Consider the following 20,396-nt stretch of genomic DNA (forward strand, 5'->3'; position numbering starts at 1 on the left):
CAATTATTACCCGAAATTTTAATTCAAAATCAATTAAAAATCCAATAATTATCCAAAATTTTCAATTTAAAATTTAATTATTTACCAAGTTTTCAATTTAAAATGAAATAAAATTCAATTATTTTCTAAAATTTCTATTCAAAATTAATTATCCAAATTTTCAATCAAAAATGAACTTAATTAAATTATTATCCAAAATTTCAATTAAAATTCAATTATTTCCCAAAATTTTCAATTCAAAATGAACTGAAATTCAATTATTTTCTAAATTTAAAATCAAATAAAATTTCATTATTCTCAAAAATTTGAATTCAAAATTAATTTAATTTTCAATAATTTGAATTTAAAAGCATCTAAAATTTAATTATTTCTAAAATTGTCCATCGAAAATTTTTTTTTTGAATTTAATAATTTCAATTATAACTCTAAGGAAATTCAATTATTTTTAACTATTTTAATAATATTCGTTGAAAATTCAACTATCTGAAACCATTTTTCAATTAAAAATGATTTTCAAATTATTGTATTTTGTCCGCATTTTCTAATAAATTTTTAGTGAAATCATCTAAAATTTTAATTAAAAATCACTTAAAGTTTCAATTTATTTCAAAAATCTCAATTTTAAATCATTGAAAATTCAATTAAATTTAAAAAATGTTTTCCAAAAATTGTTTGATAAATTATTTTTAGTTCTGTAAAATTTAATGATTGTTTGAAAATTAACAATATCTTTTGAAATTTAATTATTTCTAAAAATTTCAACTTTAACCCTTCGAAAAGGATTATTATTAAAAAAAAATTTTATTTAAAAATCTGTAAAATATTTTTGTTAAAATAAAAAACAAATCCACTTTTTTTTGGAATATAAATCGACTAAAACGACTTTTTGTGTCTTTAAGTTGATTCGAGGCCTGTGTTTTTATAATTAATATTTAATAGGTATTTAATGGGTGTTTAAAAAAACACGTGAAATCAGAAAAGGCCAATTTCAAGTCAGGACAGAAGGACAGACCAAGCATTTTATTATTATATAATTTATTTTATTCAAATAATCAGTCACTTGTTGACTATCCTAGGCCTGTAACGATACTGAAGTTCGCAACGTTTATGATAAACGATTTATTAAAATTAATTTTTTACAATAAAAAATTCTATAATCTATCGTGTGAAAAATTTTTCTTGTAGTTTTTATTAATCAACAAATTATAAAAAAATATTTCTGTAGGTAAACAATTTAATAATTTTTCGTTCATCATAAACGTTAAGTACTTCAGCATCGTGGCATGTACAATGTACATAGATGGAGTTAAGTCACTTGAAATATAACATACCTTTGAAGCAATTGACCAATAACCGGAACATGGTGATTCGCTAATGCATAACTTAACAAATTCTTCAATTTTTGCTTTAGATGGCATCGTGACACCACAGAGATGATCGGCCAAAGGCCGACCATCAACTATTTGGGTGAATTGAAATGTACTTAATTTATTTAAGTCACAAAAATAATAAAAAAAACTTAGTCAAATAAATAAATAAAAAGAACAAAATTTAAAGAGAAAGAATAGGACGATGAATTTTTTTCTCCGCATACGCTGTTGACAGCTTGATGAAATGGAGGTTAATGAGAAGTAAAGCGCTGTTGCCGCTTCTGCGCAGTCCTCCATTCCCATGCACGCGTAAATGTGGCGCGTTTAATGTGATCGATTTAAATCGACCCCGCTCAATATATTAAAATTTTTAAAAATAATTGAATTTTTGATGAGTTAAGGTTTGTTATATTTCAGACAATAAATAAATTTCACATAATTAAAATTTCAAAGAATATTATAAAAATCATTAAAAGTAAATTGAATTTCGGGAATAATAATAAATAAATTATATCATAATTGATGACCAAATTTTTTTTTATTTTTATACAAATTAAGGAAAATCATTACATTTTTCTGAACTTATAATTTAAATTATTAAATAATAATTTTTAAAAGATATTATAAAATGAAAATTATTAAATGATAATTGTTAAATGACTAATTGTCTTATGTTAATGAACTTTTAAATTTAATTTTAAAGTTCCAAGTTTCACCTGAAAAAAATTAATATTATTTTATTATATAATAATTGATTAAAAACATAAGTAATTTATTTTAAAACATTTCTTAAAGCTTATACAGGGTATCTCATTTTAATTTCTAGAATTTCTACAATTTTTTAATGCTTTTCTTACAATAAAAGTTTTATAACGTGTTTTTTTCAATTCTAAATCAGAAAGTCCCCTTAATTAATGAATAATAATTAAGTTTTACAAATTTTTAAATAAAATTTTTTTTCAAGTAATAATAATTTTTGAAGAGTTAAAGTTGAAATTTTTAGAAATAATTGAATTTCAAAAGATTTTGTTAATTTGCAAACAATAATTCAATTTTATAAAACTAAAAATAATTAAATTTGTCAAATTAATTTAGATAACATTTTTTAAAAGTAATTGATTTTTCAAAGATTCACAATTTCGATTTTTAAAATTAATTAAACATCAAGTGATATTTAATTGAAAATGTTTGATGATTTCTATTACTAAAAAATTTATTAGAAATTGCAGAGAAAAATACAATATTCTGAAAACTTTTTACGTCGGTGAAGTTCACAACGTTTATGATCAACGATTGAAAAAGAATATTTTTTATTCAAAAAATAATATCTAATTTTTTTCCTACAAACATTTCTTGCATAAATTATTGATTAAGGAATGTTGCAAAAAATTTTGTAGATCAAAAATAATAATAATAATTTGTATAGAAAAATATTTTTTCTTCTCGATCGTTGATCATAAACGATGTAAACTTCACCGACATATCTCTTGAAGCAAGAAATGGTTTTAGATGGTTGCATTTTCGAAGAATATTATAAAAATCATTAAAAAATAATTGAAATTCTTGCAAATAATTAAAATTTGTGAAGCTGAAGTACGCAACGTTTATGATAAACGATTTTAAAAGAAATAATTTTTTAAAATAAAAAATTCAATAATTTTTGACCAAAAAATATTTTTTTTATAATTTGTCGATTAATGAAAACTACAAGAAATATTTTTTAGACAAAAAATTATAGAATTTTTAATTTAAAAAAATTATTTCTTTAAAAATCGTTTATCATAAACTTTGCGTACTTCGGCTTCATAAATATCAAGTGATTTTGAAATAATAATTTTTGGTAATTTTATTTTCTAATTTTTTTAAAATTATATACAATTATTAAATTTAGTAAAAAATTTAATTGAAAAATAGTTTAAGATAATTGAATTTTTGAAGAATTTCATTAAAATTATTAAAAATAATTAATTTAGTGAAGAATTTTAGTTAAAAATTTGTTAAATAATTGAATTAAAGAAGATCTGCATTGTTTACTTAAAAAACGTATTTTGTTAAAAATTTGTTTTTTAAAATGTAAAAAAAGTCGCATTTTATTCAAATAAGTCGAAAAATTTTTAATTATACTTACATATAATGCCGTCACATTGACGCATTTAATGTTTCGATTTCAAGTTTTATTTTCCTTATTTCGGCATCAGCCGAATTTCTGATTTTTATTTGCTGTTGACAATTTGAGCAATCTCGCAGAGTGGAGATTGCTGAATTTTTTTGTCTATATAGATTTTCTTTTTTTTCGAACAGTTTGTTGAGTTGTTCTAATTTTTCGTATCCTAAAAATAATATTTTATTATTATCAACGAGTGGAAATAAAAAATATTTTTTGATCGAAAAGTGATAATTACACAGAAAATTATAAGGTATCAAAATAAGCTGCAACGCTTATTATTTTAATCCAATTTTTCTTATTTTAATACCAAAATGGATTAAAATAAGCAAAATTGGATTAAAATAATAAGCTTTGCAGCTTATTTTAATGCATTTTAATTTTCTGTGTACACAGGCACACAAAAAAATGTTTTATGCAATTCGTTATGAAGCAATTCTGACTTCATATTCTTTTTTAAAGCGCCAAAATACTATAGAAAAGGTATGTCTACTTCAAGAAACAGACAAATTTTTTTGTGTACCTGTGTTAAGTATTACCTAATATAATATAATAATTATAATATAATATTAAATAAGAAATTATTAAAGAATAATTCTACAGGAATATTATGAAGAAAATTTAAGACAAATTTAAAAAAAAAATTTTAATATTCTATTTAAAAATTTATTTAGTTTGATTTATGAAAATAATTATTAGTTTTAATGGTAAAAAATGTCGAAAAATAATTAAGTTTAAATTTTTTTAAATAATTTAATTTTTAAAGTATTATTAAAATTATCTTAAATAATTATTGAATTTTTAAAGAAATATTAAAATGATTAAAAATAATAATTGGATTTTGGAAGAGTTATAGTTGAAAATTTTAAATATAATGTAGATAACGTTTTTTAAAAATATTTAAATTGAAAATAGAAAATTCGCTTTTACCTTTTTTTTTTTTCTGATTTTGATTTTCCTTTTGAACTTGTGTTTTTTTTAATTTATCCGCATACTTTTCAGCGTCCTCATCACTTTTCCTCTTTACAATTTTTTTTTTTTCTTCTCTTCATATTTTTTTTTTTTTTCTTCTGCTTTCATCTCTAAATATTTTCTACAGTGCTCCTCCTCACTACTTTGTAACGAATTTTCGCTTAGATCATCCTAAAAAATTTTATTGTAAGATGAGCCAAAAGTTTTGAACGTTCAAATGAACGAAATATTTTTTGGAACTTCTTTAAGTACGAATTTTATTACAAAATATTGTTTTAAATATCAAAAAAGAATTTTTTTATTTAATAATTGTTAAATTTACTGTTTTATTTTACATTGACATCATAATTTTTAATAATTTATAGATTGAAAAAAATATTTCGTTCATTTGAACTTTCAAAACTTTTGGCTCATATTGTAAGTATTTAATTTTTTTTGATCAGGGAAAAAAAGGTTTTTAATAAAATATTAATGAAAGTTAAAAAATCAAAAATTCACATTTTAGCTAAAAAATTTTGTATTTATTTAAATTCAAGTTTTAATATAAAATAATTGTGTTCCTTGTATTGAAACGAATCGATATAATTGTAAATAATTATAAATTATATATTATTTTTCATTAATTTTTAGAAATTTCAGCTAAAATGTGAATTTTTGATTTTTTAACTTCCATTAATTTTTTAAATTTAACTCAAATGTATAGGTACTCAAATGTTTATATTATTATATTATTTTTGTATGTTTATTTCAATGTTAATGCCTTCTCCACAAGGAAGCAAATTTTTTTGCTAATCGTAAAAGAGGAAGCAAAATGTTCATGTAATGAACATCTGAATTTACAACTTGTTTTAAATATCTTGGACGATTTATATATTTTTAATACATATTATATTACATGAATAATTAATTAATAATTATTACTGTAGTATAATTTACAATATAATATTTTTAAATGAAAAGGAATTTTAAGCTGCCAGATTAAAAGTAGATACAAAACCTTGACTTTGACGATTTATACTTTTATTTTTATTTTGACAATATTTCGTTTTATCAAATAAAAGCATTAATCGCCAAAGTCAAGGTTTTGAATATAATATATTTCAGCTGGCAGTTATTACTGAAAATATATCAAATTTCTAAAATTCCTACTTTAATTATAATTTTTGAAGTATTAAATTCTTTTTTTTTGCTTCTAAAAATTATTGTTTTACATTTTTATAAATTATAGGCCTCTGAGCAACTTTTGAAAAAACAAAAATTATTTTATTCTTTTTATATTACAAAAGAACTTAAAAATTTAATTTTTTTTATTTGTATTCTATTTAATTAGTTATTTTGTTTTTTATTATATATAATACTTTATGATAGTAAATTCAAAAAAATATATGAATTTCTTAATCAGAATATTTCAAATAAATATTTTTAAGGTTTAAGGTTTTTTCTGCTTAATCTACTGAATTAAATTGTGACAAATTAAAAAAAATATTAATTCAGTTTTAAAATAAACTTTTATAAATAATTTAATGTTATATTTAAAAGAAAAAAAAATCTTCAATTCTGATTTCTGCACATTATTCGAATTTCGAATTTGGGACAAAGATTTGGGTAATTCAATTTTTTCAAAAATTTTAATAAAATATTTTTAAAAAAATTAATTATTTTTAATAATTTTAATGAAATTCATCACAAATTCAATTATTTTCCAAATTTTCAATTCAACATTAATTATTATCAAAATTTTCAATCAAAAATCAATTAAAATTAAATTATTATCCAAAATTTTAATTAAAATTTAATTATTTCCCAAAATAATTGGAAAAATTCAATTATTTTCAAAATTTTAAATTCAAAATCAACTAGAATTCAATTATTTTCCAAAATTCCAATTTAAAATCAAATATAATTCAATTATTTTTAAAAATTTCAATTCAAAATTAATTATTATCAAAATTTTCAATCAAAAACCAACTAAAATTGAATTATTATCCAAAATTTCAATTAAAATTAAATTATTTTCAAAATTTTAAATTCAAAATCAACTAAAATCAATTATTTTTAAAAATTTCAATTCAAAATTAATTATTATCAAAATTTCAATTAAAATTCAATTATTTCCCAAAATAATTGGAAAAATTCAATTATTTTCAAAATTTTAAATTCAAAATCAACTAGAATTCAATTATTTTCCAAAATTCCAATTTAAAATCAAATATAATTCAATTATTTTTAAAAATTTCAATTCAAAATTAATTATTATCAAAATTTTCAATCAAAAACCAACTAAAATTGAATTATTATCCAAAATTTCAATTAAAATTAAATTATTTTCAAAATTTTAAATTCAAAATCAACTAAAATCAATTATTTTTAAAAATTTCAATTCAAAATTAATTATTATCAAAATTTCAATTAAAATTCAATTATTTCCCAAAATAATTGGAAAAATTCAATTATTTTCAAAATTTTAAATTCAAAATCAACTAGAATTCAATTATTTTCCAAAATTCCAATTTAAAATCAAATATAATTCAATTATTTTTAAAAATTTCAATCCAAAATTAATTATTATCAAAATTTTCAATCAAAAACCAACTAAAATTGAATTATTATCCAAAATTTCAATTAAAATTAAATTATTTTCAAAATTTTAAATTCAAAATCAACTAAAATCAATTATTTTTAAAAATTTCAATTCAAAATTAATTATTATCAAATTTTCAATCAAAAACCAACTAAAATTGAATTATTATCCACAATTTCAATTATTTTCAAAAATTTGAATTTAAAAGCTTCTAAAATTTAATTTTTTTTTAATTTTTTGAAATTTTATAATTTCAATTATAACTCTAAGGAAATTTAATTATCTAAAAGCATTTTTTAATTAAAAATGGTTTTCAAATTATTGTATTTTTGTCCGTAATTTTTAATAAATTTTTTATTGAAATCATCCAAAAATTTTTAATTAAAAATCACTTGAAGTTCAATTAATTTCAAAAATCTCAATTGTAAATCTTTGAATATTTAATTACATTTAAAAAATGTTATCTAAAATTATTTGCTAAATTATTTTTAGTTCTGTAAAATTTAATTATTGTCTGAAAATTAACAAAATCTTTTGAAATTAAATTATTTCTAAAAATATCAACTTTAACCCTTCCAAAAGTATTATTATTTAAAAAAAAAATTTATTTAAAAATCTGTAAAATATTTTAGTTAAAATAAAAAAAATCGACTTTTTCGACTTTTTTTTGAATATAAATCGACTAAAACGACTTTTTTTGTGCCTTTAAGTCGATCCGAGGCCTGTTATTACTGAAATTATATCAAATTTCTAAAAGTCCTACTTTAATTATAATTTTTGAAGTATTCAATTCTTTTTGTTTGCTTCTAAAAATTATTGTTTTACATTTTTATAAATTATAGGCCTCTGAGCAACTTTTGAAAAAACAAAAATTATTTTATTCTTTTTATATTACAAAAGAACTTAAAAATTTAAATTTTTTTATTTGTATTCTATTTAATTAGTTATTTTGTTTTTTATTATATATAATACTTTATGATAGTAAATTCAAAAAAATAAATGAATTTCTTAATCAGAATATTTCAAATAAATATTTTTAAGGTTTAAGGTTTTTTCTGCTTAATCTACTGAATTAAATTGTGACAAATTAAAAAAAATATTAATTCAGTTTTAAAATAAACTTTTATAAATAATTTAATGTTATATTTAAAAGAAAAAAAAATCTTCAATTCTGATTTCTGCACATTATTCGAATTCGAATTTGGGACAAAGATTTGGGTAATTCAATTTTTTCAAAAATTTTAATAAAATATTTTTAAAAAAATTAATTATTTTTAATAATTTTAATGAAATTCATCACAAATTCAATTATTTTCCAAATTTTCAATTCAACATTAATTATTATCAAAATTTTCAATCAAAAATCAATTAAAATTAAATTATTATCCAAAATTTTAATTAAAATTTAATTATTTCCCAAAATAATTGGAAAAATTCAATTATTTTCAAAATTTTAAATTCAAAATCAACTAGAATTCAATTATTTTCCAAAATTCCAATTTAAAATCAAATATAATTCAATTATTTTTAAAAATTTCAATTCAAAATTAATTATTATCAAAATTTTCAATCAAAAACCAACTAAAATTGAATTATTATCCAAAATTTCAATTAAAATTAAATTATTTTCAAAATTTTAAATTCAAAATCAACTAAAATCAATTATTTTTAAAAATTTCAATTCAAAATTAATTATTATCAAAATTTCAATTAAAATTCAATTATTTCCCAAAATAATTGGAAAAATTCAATTATTTTCAAAATTTTAAATTCAAAATCAACTAGAATTCAATTATTTTCCAAAATTCCAATTTAAAATCAAATATAATTCAATTATTTTTAAAAATTTCAATCCAAAATTAATTATTATCAAAATTTTCAATCAAAAACCAACTAAAATTGAATTATTATCCAAAATTTCAATTAAAATTAAATTATTTTCAAAATTTTAAATTCAAAATCAACTAAAATCAATTATTTTTAAAAATTTCAATTCAAAATTAATTATTATCAAATTTTCAATCAAAAACCAACTAAAATTGAATTATTATCCACAATTTCAATTATTTTCAAAAATTTGAATTTAAAAGCTTCTAAAATTTAATTTTTTTTTAATTTTTTGAAATTTTATAATTTCAATTATAACTCTAAGGAAATTTAATTATCTAAAAGCATTTTTTAATTAAAAATGGTTTTCAAATTATTGTATTTTTGTCCGTAATTTTTAATAAATTTTTTATTGAAATCATCCAAAAATTTTTAATTAAAAATCACTTGAAGTTCAATTAATTTCAAAAATCTCAATTGTAAATCTTTGAATATTTAATTACATTTAAAAAATGTTATCTAAAATTATTTGCTAAATTATTTTTAGTTCTGTAAAATTTAATTATTGTCTGAAAATTAACAAAATCTTTTGAAATTAAATTATTTCTAAAAATATCAACTTTAACCCTTCCAAAAGTATTATTATTTAAAAAAAAAATTTATTTAAAAATCTGTAAAATATTTTAGTTAAAATAAAAAAAATCGACTTTTTCGACTTTTTTTTGAATATAAATCGACTAAAACGACTTTTTTTGTGCCTTTAAGTCGATCCGAGGCCTGTTATTACTGAAATTATATCAAATTTCTAAAAGTCCTACTTTAATTATAATTTTTGAAGTATTCAATTCTTTTTGTTTGCTTCTAAAAATTATTGTTTTACATTTTTATAAATTATAGGCCTCTGAGCAACTTTTGAAAAAACAAAAATTATTTTATTCTTTTTATATTACAAAAGAACTTAAAAATTTAAATTTTTTTATTTGTATTCTATTTAATTAGTTATTTTGTTTTTTATTATATATAATACTTTATGATAGTAAATTCAAAAAAATATATGAATTTCTTAATCAGAATATTTCAAATAAATATTTTTAAGGTTTAAGGTTTTTTCTGCTTAATCTACTGAATTAAATTGTGACAAATTAAAAAAAATATTAATTCAGTTTTAAAATAAACTTTTATAAATAATTTAATGTTATATTTAAAAGAAAAAAAAATCTTCAATTCTGATTTCTGCACATTATTCGAATTCGAATTTGGGACAAAGATTTGGGTAATTCAATTTTTTCAAAAATTTTAATAAAATATTTTTTAAAAAAATTAAATTTAAATATTTTTTATATTATAAAAATATTTTTTCCATATTTATATAGTTATATTTTTTTAAATATCTTGGACGATTTATATATTTTTAATATATATTATATTACATGAATAATTAATTAATAATTATTACTGTAGTATAATTTACAATATAATATTTTTAAATGAAAAGGAATTTTAAGCTGCCAGATTAAAAGTAGATACAAAACCTTGACTTTGACGATTTATACTTTTATTTTTATTTTGACAATATTTCGTTTTATCAAATAAAAGCATTAATCGCCAAAGTCAAGGTTTTGAATATAATATATTTCAGCTGGCAGTTATTATTGAAAATATATCAAATTTCTAAAATTCCTACTTTAATTATAATTTTTGAAGTATTAAATTCTTTTTTTTTGCTTCTAAAAATTATTGTTTTACATTTTTATAAATTATAGGCCTCTGAGCAACTTTTGAAAAAACAAAAATTATTTTATTCTTTTTATATTACAAAAGAACTTAAAAATTTAATTTTTTTTATTTGTATTCTATTTAATTAGTTATTTTGTTTTTTATTATATATAATACTTTATGATAGTAAATTTAAAAAAATATATGAATTTCTTAATCAGAATATTTCAAATAAATATTTTTAAGGTTTAAGGTTTTTTCTGCTTAATCTACTGAATTAAATTGTGACAAATTAAAAAAAATATTAATTCAGTTTTAAAATAAACTTTTATAAATAATTTAATGTTATATTTAAAAGAAAAAAAAATCTTCAATTCTGATTTCTGCACATTATTCGAATTTCGAATTTGGGACAAAGATTTGGGTAATTCAATTTTTTCAAAAATTTTAATAAAATATTTTTAAAAAAAATTAAATTTAAATATTTTTTATATTATAAAAATATTTTTTTTTACTATTAAAAACTTATCAAGTTAAATTTTTTAAAAATCAAAAATATTTAAAAAATAATTAATATATAATTAATATAATTAAAATTTTTAATATTTATATTTAAAAGTAAAAATTAAAATACTTACATATACTTCTTGGTTCTTCTCCTCCATTTTTATAATAAATTTGGTCACTCAAACTGCTTGCTTTGAGAAGGTTTACACTACTGAAGCCTTTAATATATTCAAGGCTTTAATATATAAGGCAGAAAATGAATATAATAAGCATGCGCTGCTTAACGATAGAAATTTCTGGAAATTGCTAATACAAAATTTCGCGCTTTTTTCCTTACGCTTAGAATATGTGTATATACGTATACTGCCGTGTTTTCTAAAAACTTAGGTTACTGCAAAAAAATCGAAAAATGAGTTTTTTATATCGTTGGAATCGTGGAAAAAAGATACACCTGTTAATGCAAATTATTTTTAAAAATTGTTAATATTATTAATAATAATTTTTGCATAAATAATTGAAAATACCGGTAACTGCAAAAATTGATGAGTGATAATTTGAGAAACTTAGGTAACTGCTATAAAAACTTGGGTGTCTTTGGGTGTTGTGACGTATTTTGTAGGTCGTGATTTGAAGAACTTAGGTAACTGCACCAGTGCCTAAGTTTCTCAAAACACGGACCTCATTTTTCGAGTCCTCGTCGCATGGAAAACTTAGGTAACTACAGAGTGCTATCAGAGCACTGTAGTTACCTAAGTTTTCTATGCGACGAGGCCTCGAAAAAGGAGGTCCGTGTTTTGAAGGACCAAGTAACTGCAAAATCTTATACATTTCTTTAAAATTACAATGTTTTTTGTGCAATTAATAATTTATAATGACAATAAATAATGAAATAAAAAACTCCAATACTATATATATATATAATTATACCTAAATAATAATTTATCAATTATTGAAAAATTAAGTATTAATTTTAATAAATAATATAAAAGCATTAATAAATTAAGAAAATGAAGTTCAGTAATATGTTTATTTCATGATTAATATATAATTAATTTAGTTCAATTATTTAAAAAATTAAAATCGTTTTTAATTATTTAAATAAACGTTAATAAAGCAGCGAACTACATTACCTACAATAATTTGACTTTAATATTGTATAATTAAAATAAATTCAATCATATAGTTTAATATTTGTAAAAAACAATAATTATAATGATAACTTTCGCATCTTATTAAATAATTACACTTTATTATTTATTATTTTTTTTTATTTATTTTTATTTTATTTCATATAATTATTTAATATATTTTTACTATTTTTTAATTTAATTTAATTTATTTTTTTAATTTTATTTATGTATTTTATTTTATTTTATATTATTATTTAATATATTCTGAGTTAATACAATATTTGACTCTAATATTGTATAATTAAAATAAATTTAACCATAAAATTAAATATTTGTAAAAAACAATAATTATAGTGACAACTTTCGCAGCTTATTAAATAATTATAGTTTATTATTTAATATATTTTTACTATTTTTTGCCCAGAAAGATGAAAATTCTTATATATTCCCTGCAGTTACCTAAGTTTTCTGTGCGACGAGAGGCCTAATACGGGCGCTCGTAGCACGAGGGACCAAGTAACTACCAGTTACCTAAGTTTCTCGTGCAACGACCCTCGAATCAGCATACCGGTAACTACATTTTTAATAATTTATTGAATGTTTAAACAAATACAACATTTATTTTTACATAATTAAAAAGAATAAATTTAGACGAATCGAAGGAACAAAACGGCATTTAAAAATTTTAATTAGGCTTTGCGGTACATATCAATGAAGTTTAAACAGTTTTTCGCGTTTTTCTCGAAATCTTTCATTCTGCAGTTACCTAAGTTTTTAGAAAACACGGCAGTATACGTAAAGCTTGATTATTATTTCTTCTGTGGGCTCGCGGGAAAATAGGCATATACAAAAATCTCTAAATAAGAATTAGTGAATTGTGAGCTACTAATTTAAATTAGAAAAAATTTCCACAAATTTTTAGTCACTTTTTACTAAAACTTTAGTCAAAAAATTGAAAATTACTAAATCAAATAGTAATATTTTACTAAAAATTAGAAAAAATTATTACTAATGTGAATTAGTAGCTCAATTTTTACTAACTCAAATTTGGCGAGAATATTTAAAGTACATAACATGCATTCTTAATAAACAATGTTTTATTAATAATTATTTTTATTTAATTGAACATTCAACATTTATGACAAAATGCGACAAAACGATATTTTGATAACAGAAATACTAAACTTTGAAAAAAATTCTATGCAATTTAATAAAGTTATTTCAAATATCAAATACGTTCAATAAATTTTAATATACTGAAAAAAATAAGTATTGATTAAAATAACTTAAATTATTTGAATCGCATTCACTTGAACCAAATAAATCGTTTTTGGTTCAATTAAATAATTAATTAAATTGAATAAATGAATTTATTTAATACAAATAGTGAATTACATTATCATTTATTTAATCAAATATTTCGTTTATTTGATACAAATAAAAAGTATTTCACACAATAAATTTATGTTGTTGATTTAAATAAACTGAATTATTTAATACAAATAATTCGTTATTTAATGCGAATACATTATTTTATTTCTCAGGTTTGCGTTTAATAATTCATTCTATGTTTGAATTAGTTGAAAAATGAAAATGATATAATTGGATCAAATACTTTTTAATTGATCCAAATATTTTTTTTCAGTGTATAACTTTACCTCTAAATTTCATGTAAGTTTTTTTTAAGTTTAGAATTTCTGATATCAAAATTTCTATTTTTCGCATTTTTTTTATATTTTATATTTTTGAATTTAAATCATGATTTAAATATAATCATTGAAAAAAAAATTTTTTTAGAGAGAGAGAGAGAGAGAAAGAGAGAGAGAGAGAGAGAGAGAAAGACAGAGAGAGAGAGAGAGAGAGAGAGAGAGAGAGAGAGAGAGAGAGAGAGAGAGAGAGAGAGAGAGTGAAGTTTTCAAACAGTTGTCGACTTTCAAGGGGAACTAACATAACGAGAGGGGCGGAGGGACTAGTGCCAAGCGTAAAGCCGGACCTGCGTTGAACGCAGCCGAACATCAACGCTCGGCTCTATCCCTGCCATTCTCGCTGCTAGACTATAGCCAGATTTAAATAGGAATTTTTAGAGCATACTTGATACAATGTATACTAAGAAAGTATGCATGATCCAAGTTTTTCCGTGCGACAAAAGGACACTACATATATCCCGAATATAAACTTCAACGAAAATACGCAAATAACCTCAATTCCACAAATGGCAGAATACTAATTAATATTTTAAAAAACAAAAGAATCTTCAAAAACAGCATTGCATATGTCATATAGGCGATAGTGGGGCAAAACCGGGTACCCCCAGTTTTCCATGATAAACATTTCCATTTGTGTCACCCATTACATATATCTTTTATATTACAACCAACATCATTTAAATTATATAACCACTATATAAAACTTTATTTAGTATATTTTACGCGACTTTTAAATTTTAGGTCAAAAGAAAATCCATTTTTAATCGAAAGTAAATCACTTAAAAAAACTTTTTGTGCAGATATATTCGTTTCGACAAGTATAACATAATTTTCAGCATTTATTTACGAGTAATTTTCATTAAAAATAATTGTTAAATTATTAACAATAAGCTGAGAATTTTACATTTTGTTAAAAAATGCAGTACGGGGCTAAACCGGGTACCAAACGGTGGGGCAAAATCGGATATATTTAAATGCATTACACTATGCATATTTAATTTCTATCTCAAAAGAATCGACATGTATGTTACGAAATCGACGTTTAAGTTTCGACATATTAAATATTTACAATAACGATAAATAAACAATAAAAAATTTAAAAAAATATCAAAAATTTTGTTTTAAAATATTTAACTGCTGTTATTCATTATTAATATAATATAATTATTTAGATTAAATTTATTTAATGACCAATAAATGGTTCCGCATCCAATATATTGACCAATTTGAGGCCTTCTACGGGATATATGCGTTAGGGGTGGTTTTAGAGGTTCGAACGCGTTATACCGAATATGGATTTTGAAAGGGGATAATAAAAGAAAATTTTTAAAAATATTTTTAGGAAAAAAGGCGAACAGGAAAGTCGTGAATTTGACCAATATACGTTCCCGCAAGCGATATATGTGTTAGGGATGGTTTTAGGGGTTCGAGCGCGTTATACCGAATATGGATTTTGGAAGAGGATAATAAAAGAGAATTTTTAAAAATATTTTTAGGAAAAAAGGCGAACAGGAAAGTCGTGAAATTGACCAATTTGAGGCCTCCTATGGGATATATGTGTTAGGGGTGGTTTTAGGGGTTCGAGCGCGTTATACCGAATATGAATTTTCGAAGGGGATAATAAAAGAAAATTTTTAAAAATATTTTTAGGAAAATAGGCGAACAGGAAAGTCGTGAAATTGACCAATTTGAGGCCTTCTATGGGATATATGTGTTAGGGGTGGTTTTAGGGGTTCGAGCGCGTTATACCGAATATGGATTTTGAAAGGGGATAATAAAAGAAAATTTTTAAAAATATTTTTAGGAAAAAAGGCGAACAGGAAAGTCGTGAAATTGACCAATTTGAGGCCTTCTATGGGATATATGTGTTAGGGGTGGTTTTAGGGGTTCGAGCGCGTTATACCGAATATGGATTTTGGAAGGGGATAATAAAAGAGAATTTTTAAAAATATTTTCAGGAAAAAAGGCGAACAGGAAAGTCGTGAATTCGACCAATATACGGTCCGGCAAGCGATATATGTGTTAGGGGTGGTTTTCAGGGGTTCGAGCGCGTTATACCGAATATGGATTTTGGAAGGGGATAATAAAAGAGAATTTTTAAAAATATTTTTAGGAAAAAAGGCGAACAGGAAAGTCGTGAAATTGACCAATTTGAGGCCTTCTATGGGATATATGTGTTAGGGGTGGTTTTAGGGGTTCGAGCGCGTTATACCGAATATGGATTTTCGAAGGAGATAATAAAAGAAAATTTTTAAAAATATTTTTAGGAAAAAAGGCGAACAGGAAAATCGTGAAATTGACCAATTTGAGGCCTTCTATGGGATATATGTGTTATGGGGTCGATTTAGGGGTTCGAGCGCGTTATACCGAATATGGATTTTCGAAGGGGATAATAAAAGAAAATTTTTAAAAATATTTTTAGGAAAAAAGGCGAACAGGAAAGTCGTGAATTCGACCAATATACGGTCCGGCAAGCGATATATGTTTTAGGGGTGGTTTTCAGGGGTTCGAGCGCGTTATACCGAATATGGATTTTGGAAGGGGATAATAAAAGAGAATTTTTAAAAATATTTTTAGGAAAAAAGGCGAACAGGAAAGTCGTGAAATTGACCAATTTGAGGCCTTCTATGGGATATATGTGTTAGGGGTGGTTTTAGGGGTTCGAGCGCGTTATACCGAATATGGATTTTCGAAGGGGATAATAAAAGAAAATTTTTAAAAATATTTTTAGGAAAAAAGGCGAACAGGAAAATCGTGAAATTGACCAATTTGAGGCCTTCTATGGGATATATGTGTTAGGGGTCGATTTAGGGGTTCGAGCGCGTTATACCGAATATGGATTTTCGAAGGCGATAATAAAAGAAAATTTTTAAAAATATTTTTAGGAAAAAAGGCGAACAGGAAAGTCGTGAATTCGACCAATATACGGTCCGGCAAGCGATATATGTGTTAGGGGTGGTTTTCAGGGGTTCGAGCGCGTTATACCGAATATGGATTTTGGAAGGGGATAATAAAAGAGAATTTTTAAAAATATTTTTAGGAAAAAAGGCGAACAGGAAAGTCGTGAAATTGACCAATTTGAGGCCTTCTATGGGATATATGTGTTAGGGGTGGTTTTAGGGGTTCGAGCGCGTTATACCGAATATGGATTTTGAAAGGGGATAATAAAAGAAAATTTTTAAAAATATTTTTAGGAAAAAAGGCGAACAGGAAAGTCGTGAATTTGACCAATATACGTTCCCGCAAGCGATATATGTGTTAGGGATGGTTTTAGGGGTTCGAGCGCGTTATACCGAATATGGATTTTGGAAGAGGATAATAAAAGAGAATTTTTAAAAATATTTTTAGGAAAAAAGGCGAACAGGAAAGTCGTGAAATTGACCAATTTGAGGCCTTCTATGGGATATATGTGTTAGGGGTGGTTTTAGGGGTTCGAGCGCGTTATACCGAATATGGATTTTCGAAGGGGATAATAAAAGAAAATTTTTAAAAATATTTTTAGGAAAAAAGGCGAACAGGAAAATCGTGAAATTGACCAATTTGAGGCCTTCTATGGGATATATGTGTTAGGGGTCGATTTAGGGGTTCGAGCGCGTTATACCGAATATGGATTTTCGAAGGGGATAATAAAAGAAAATTTTTAAAAATATTTTTAGGAAAAAAGGCGAACAGGAAAGTCGTGAAATTGACCAATTTGAGGCCTTCTATGGGATATATGTGTTAGGGGTGGTTTTAGGGGTTCGAGCGCGTTATACCGAATATGGATTTTGGAAGGGGATAATAAAAGAGAATTTTTAAAAATATTTTTAGGAAAAAAGGCGAACAGGAAAGTCGTGAAATTGACCAATTTGAGGCCTTCTATGGGATATATGTGTTAGGGGTGGTTTTAGGGGTTCGAGCGCGTTATACCGAATATGGATTTTGGAAGGGGATAATAAAAGAGAATTTTTAAAAATATTTTCAGGAAAAAAGGCGAACAGGAAAGTCGTAAATTCGACCAATATACGGTCCGGCAAGCGATATATGTGTTAGGGGTGGTTTTCAGGGGTTCGAGCGCGTTATACCGAATATGGATTTTGGAAGGGGATAATAAAAGAAAATTTTTAAAAATATTTTTAGGAAAAAAGGCGAACAGGAAAATCGTGAAATTGACCAATTTGAGGCCTTCTATGGGATATATGTGTTAGGGGTCGATTTAGGGGTTCGAGCGCGTTATACCGAATATGGATTTTCGAAGGGGATAATAAAAGAAAATTTTTAAAAATATTTTTAGGAAAAAAGGCGAACAGGAAAGTCGTGAAATTGACCAATTTGAGGCCTTCTATGGGATATATGTGTTAGGGGTGGTTTTAGGGGTTCGAGCGCGTTATACCGAATATGGATTTTCGAAGGGGATAATAAAAGAAAATTTTTAAAAATATTTTTAGGAAAAAAGGCGAACAGGAAAATCGTGAAATTGACCAATTTGAGGCCTTCTATGGGATATATGTGTTAGGGGTCGATTTAGGGGTTCGAGCGCGTTATACCGAATATGGATTTTCGAAGGGGATAATAAAAGAAAATTTTTAAAAATATTTTTAAGAAAAAAGGCGAACAGGAAAGTCGTGAATTCGACCAATATACGGTCCGGCAAGCGATATATGTGTTAGGGGTGGTTATCAGGGGTTCGAGCGCGTTATACCGAATATGGATTTTGGAAGGGGATAATAAAAGAGAATTTTTAAAAATATTTTTAGGAAAAAAGGCAAACAGGAAAGTCGTGAAATTGACCAATTTGAGGCCTTCTATGGGATATATGTGTTAGGGGTGGTTTTAGGGGTTCGAGCGCGTTATACCGAATATGGATTTTCGAAGGGGATAATAAAAGAAAATTTTTAAAAATATTTTTAGGAAAAAAGGCGAACAGGAAAATCGTGAAATTGACCAATTTGAGGCCTTCTATGGGATATATGTGTTAGGGGTCGATTTAGGGGTTCGAGCGCGTTATACCGAATATGGATTTTCGAAGGGGATAATAAAAGAAAATTTTTAAAAATATTTTTAGGAAAAAAGGCGAACAGGAAAGTCGTGAATTCGACCAATATACGGTCCGGCAAGCGATATATGTGTTAGGGGTGGTTTTCAGGGGTTCGAGCGCGTTATACCGAATATGGATTTTGGAAGGGGATAATAAAAGAGAATTTTTAAAAATATTTTTAGGAAAAAAGGCGAACAGGAAAGTCGTGAAATTGACCAATTTGAGGCCTTCTATGGGATATATGTGTTAGGGGTGGTTTTAGGGGTTCGAGCGCGTTATACCGAATATGGATTTTGAAAGGGGATAATAAAAGAAAATTTTTAAAAATATTTTTAGGAAAAAAGGCGAACAGGAAAGTCGTGAATTTGACCAATATACGTTCCCGCAAGCGATATATGTGTTAGGGATGGTTTTAGGGGTTCGAGCGCGTTATACCGAATATGGATTTTGGAAGAGGATAATAAAAGAGAATTTTTAAAAATATTTTTAGGAAAAAAGGCGAACAGGAAAGTCGTGAAATTGACCAATTTGAGGCCTTCTATGGGATATATGTGTTAGGGGTGGTTTTAGGGGTTCGAGCGCGTTATACCGAATATGGATTTTCGAAGGGGATAATAAAAGAAAATTTTTAAAAATATTTTTAGGAAAAAAGGCGAACAGGAAAGTCGTGAAATTGACCAATTTGAGGCCTTCTATGGGATATATGTGTTAGGGGTGGTTTTAGGGGTTCGAGCGCGTTATACCGAATATGGATTTTCGAAGGGGATAATAAAAGAAAATTTTTAAAAATATTTTTAGGAAAAAAGGCGAACAGGAAAATCGTGAAATTGACCAATTTGAGGCCTTCTATGGGATATATGTGTTAGGGGTCGATTTAGGGGTTCGAGCGCGTTATACCGAATATGGATTTTCGAAGGGGATAATAAAAGAAAATTTTTAAAAATATTTTTAAGAAAAAAGGCGAACAGGAAAGTCGTGAATTCGACCAATATACGGTCCGGCAAGCGATATATGTGTTAGGGGTGGTTATCAGGGGTTCGAGCGCGTTATACCGAATATGGATTTTGGAAGGGGATAATAAAAGAGAATTTTTAAAAATATTTTTAGGAAAAAAGGCAAACAGGAAAGTCGTGAAATTGACCAATTTGAGGCCTTCTATGGGATATATGTGTTAGGGGTGGTTTTAGGGGTTCGAGCGCGTTATACCGAATATGGATTTTCGAAGGGGATAATAAAAGAAAATTTTTAAAAATATTTTTAGGAAAAAAGGCGAACAGGAAAATCGTGAAATTGACCAATTTGAGGCCTTCTATGGGATATATGTGTTAGGGGTCGATTTAGGGGTTCGAGCGCGTTATACCGAATATGGATTTTCGAAGGGGATAATAAAAGAAAATTTTTAAAAA

General features: G+C 24.0%; 1 long non-coding RNA gene across 1 annotated transcript; it reads right to left on the bottom strand.

The window, feature by feature from the left end:
- Positions 1-1,920: 1,920 nt before the first annotated feature.
- LOC127291317 (uncharacterized) lies at positions 1,921-11,348 on the bottom strand. The gene is made up of 4 exons (XR_007844582.1): positions 11,269-11,348; positions 4,465-4,677; positions 3,499-3,700; positions 1,921-2,086 (listed from the first exon to the last, which is right to left on the bottom strand). It is a non-coding gene; the product is annotated as an uncharacterized LOC127291317 (long non-coding RNA).
- Between the last annotated feature and the right edge of the window lie 9,048 nt (positions 11,349-20,396).

The sequence above is a fragment of the Leptopilina boulardi genome, unplaced genomic scaffold (assembly GCF_019393585.1).
Source record: "Leptopilina boulardi isolate dan_hultmark-lab unplaced genomic scaffold, ZJU_Lbou_2.1 LbouV2_131, whole genome shotgun sequence".
In the NCBI taxonomy this organism is placed as follows: Eukaryota; Metazoa; Arthropoda; class Insecta; order Hymenoptera; family Figitidae; genus Leptopilina; species Leptopilina boulardi.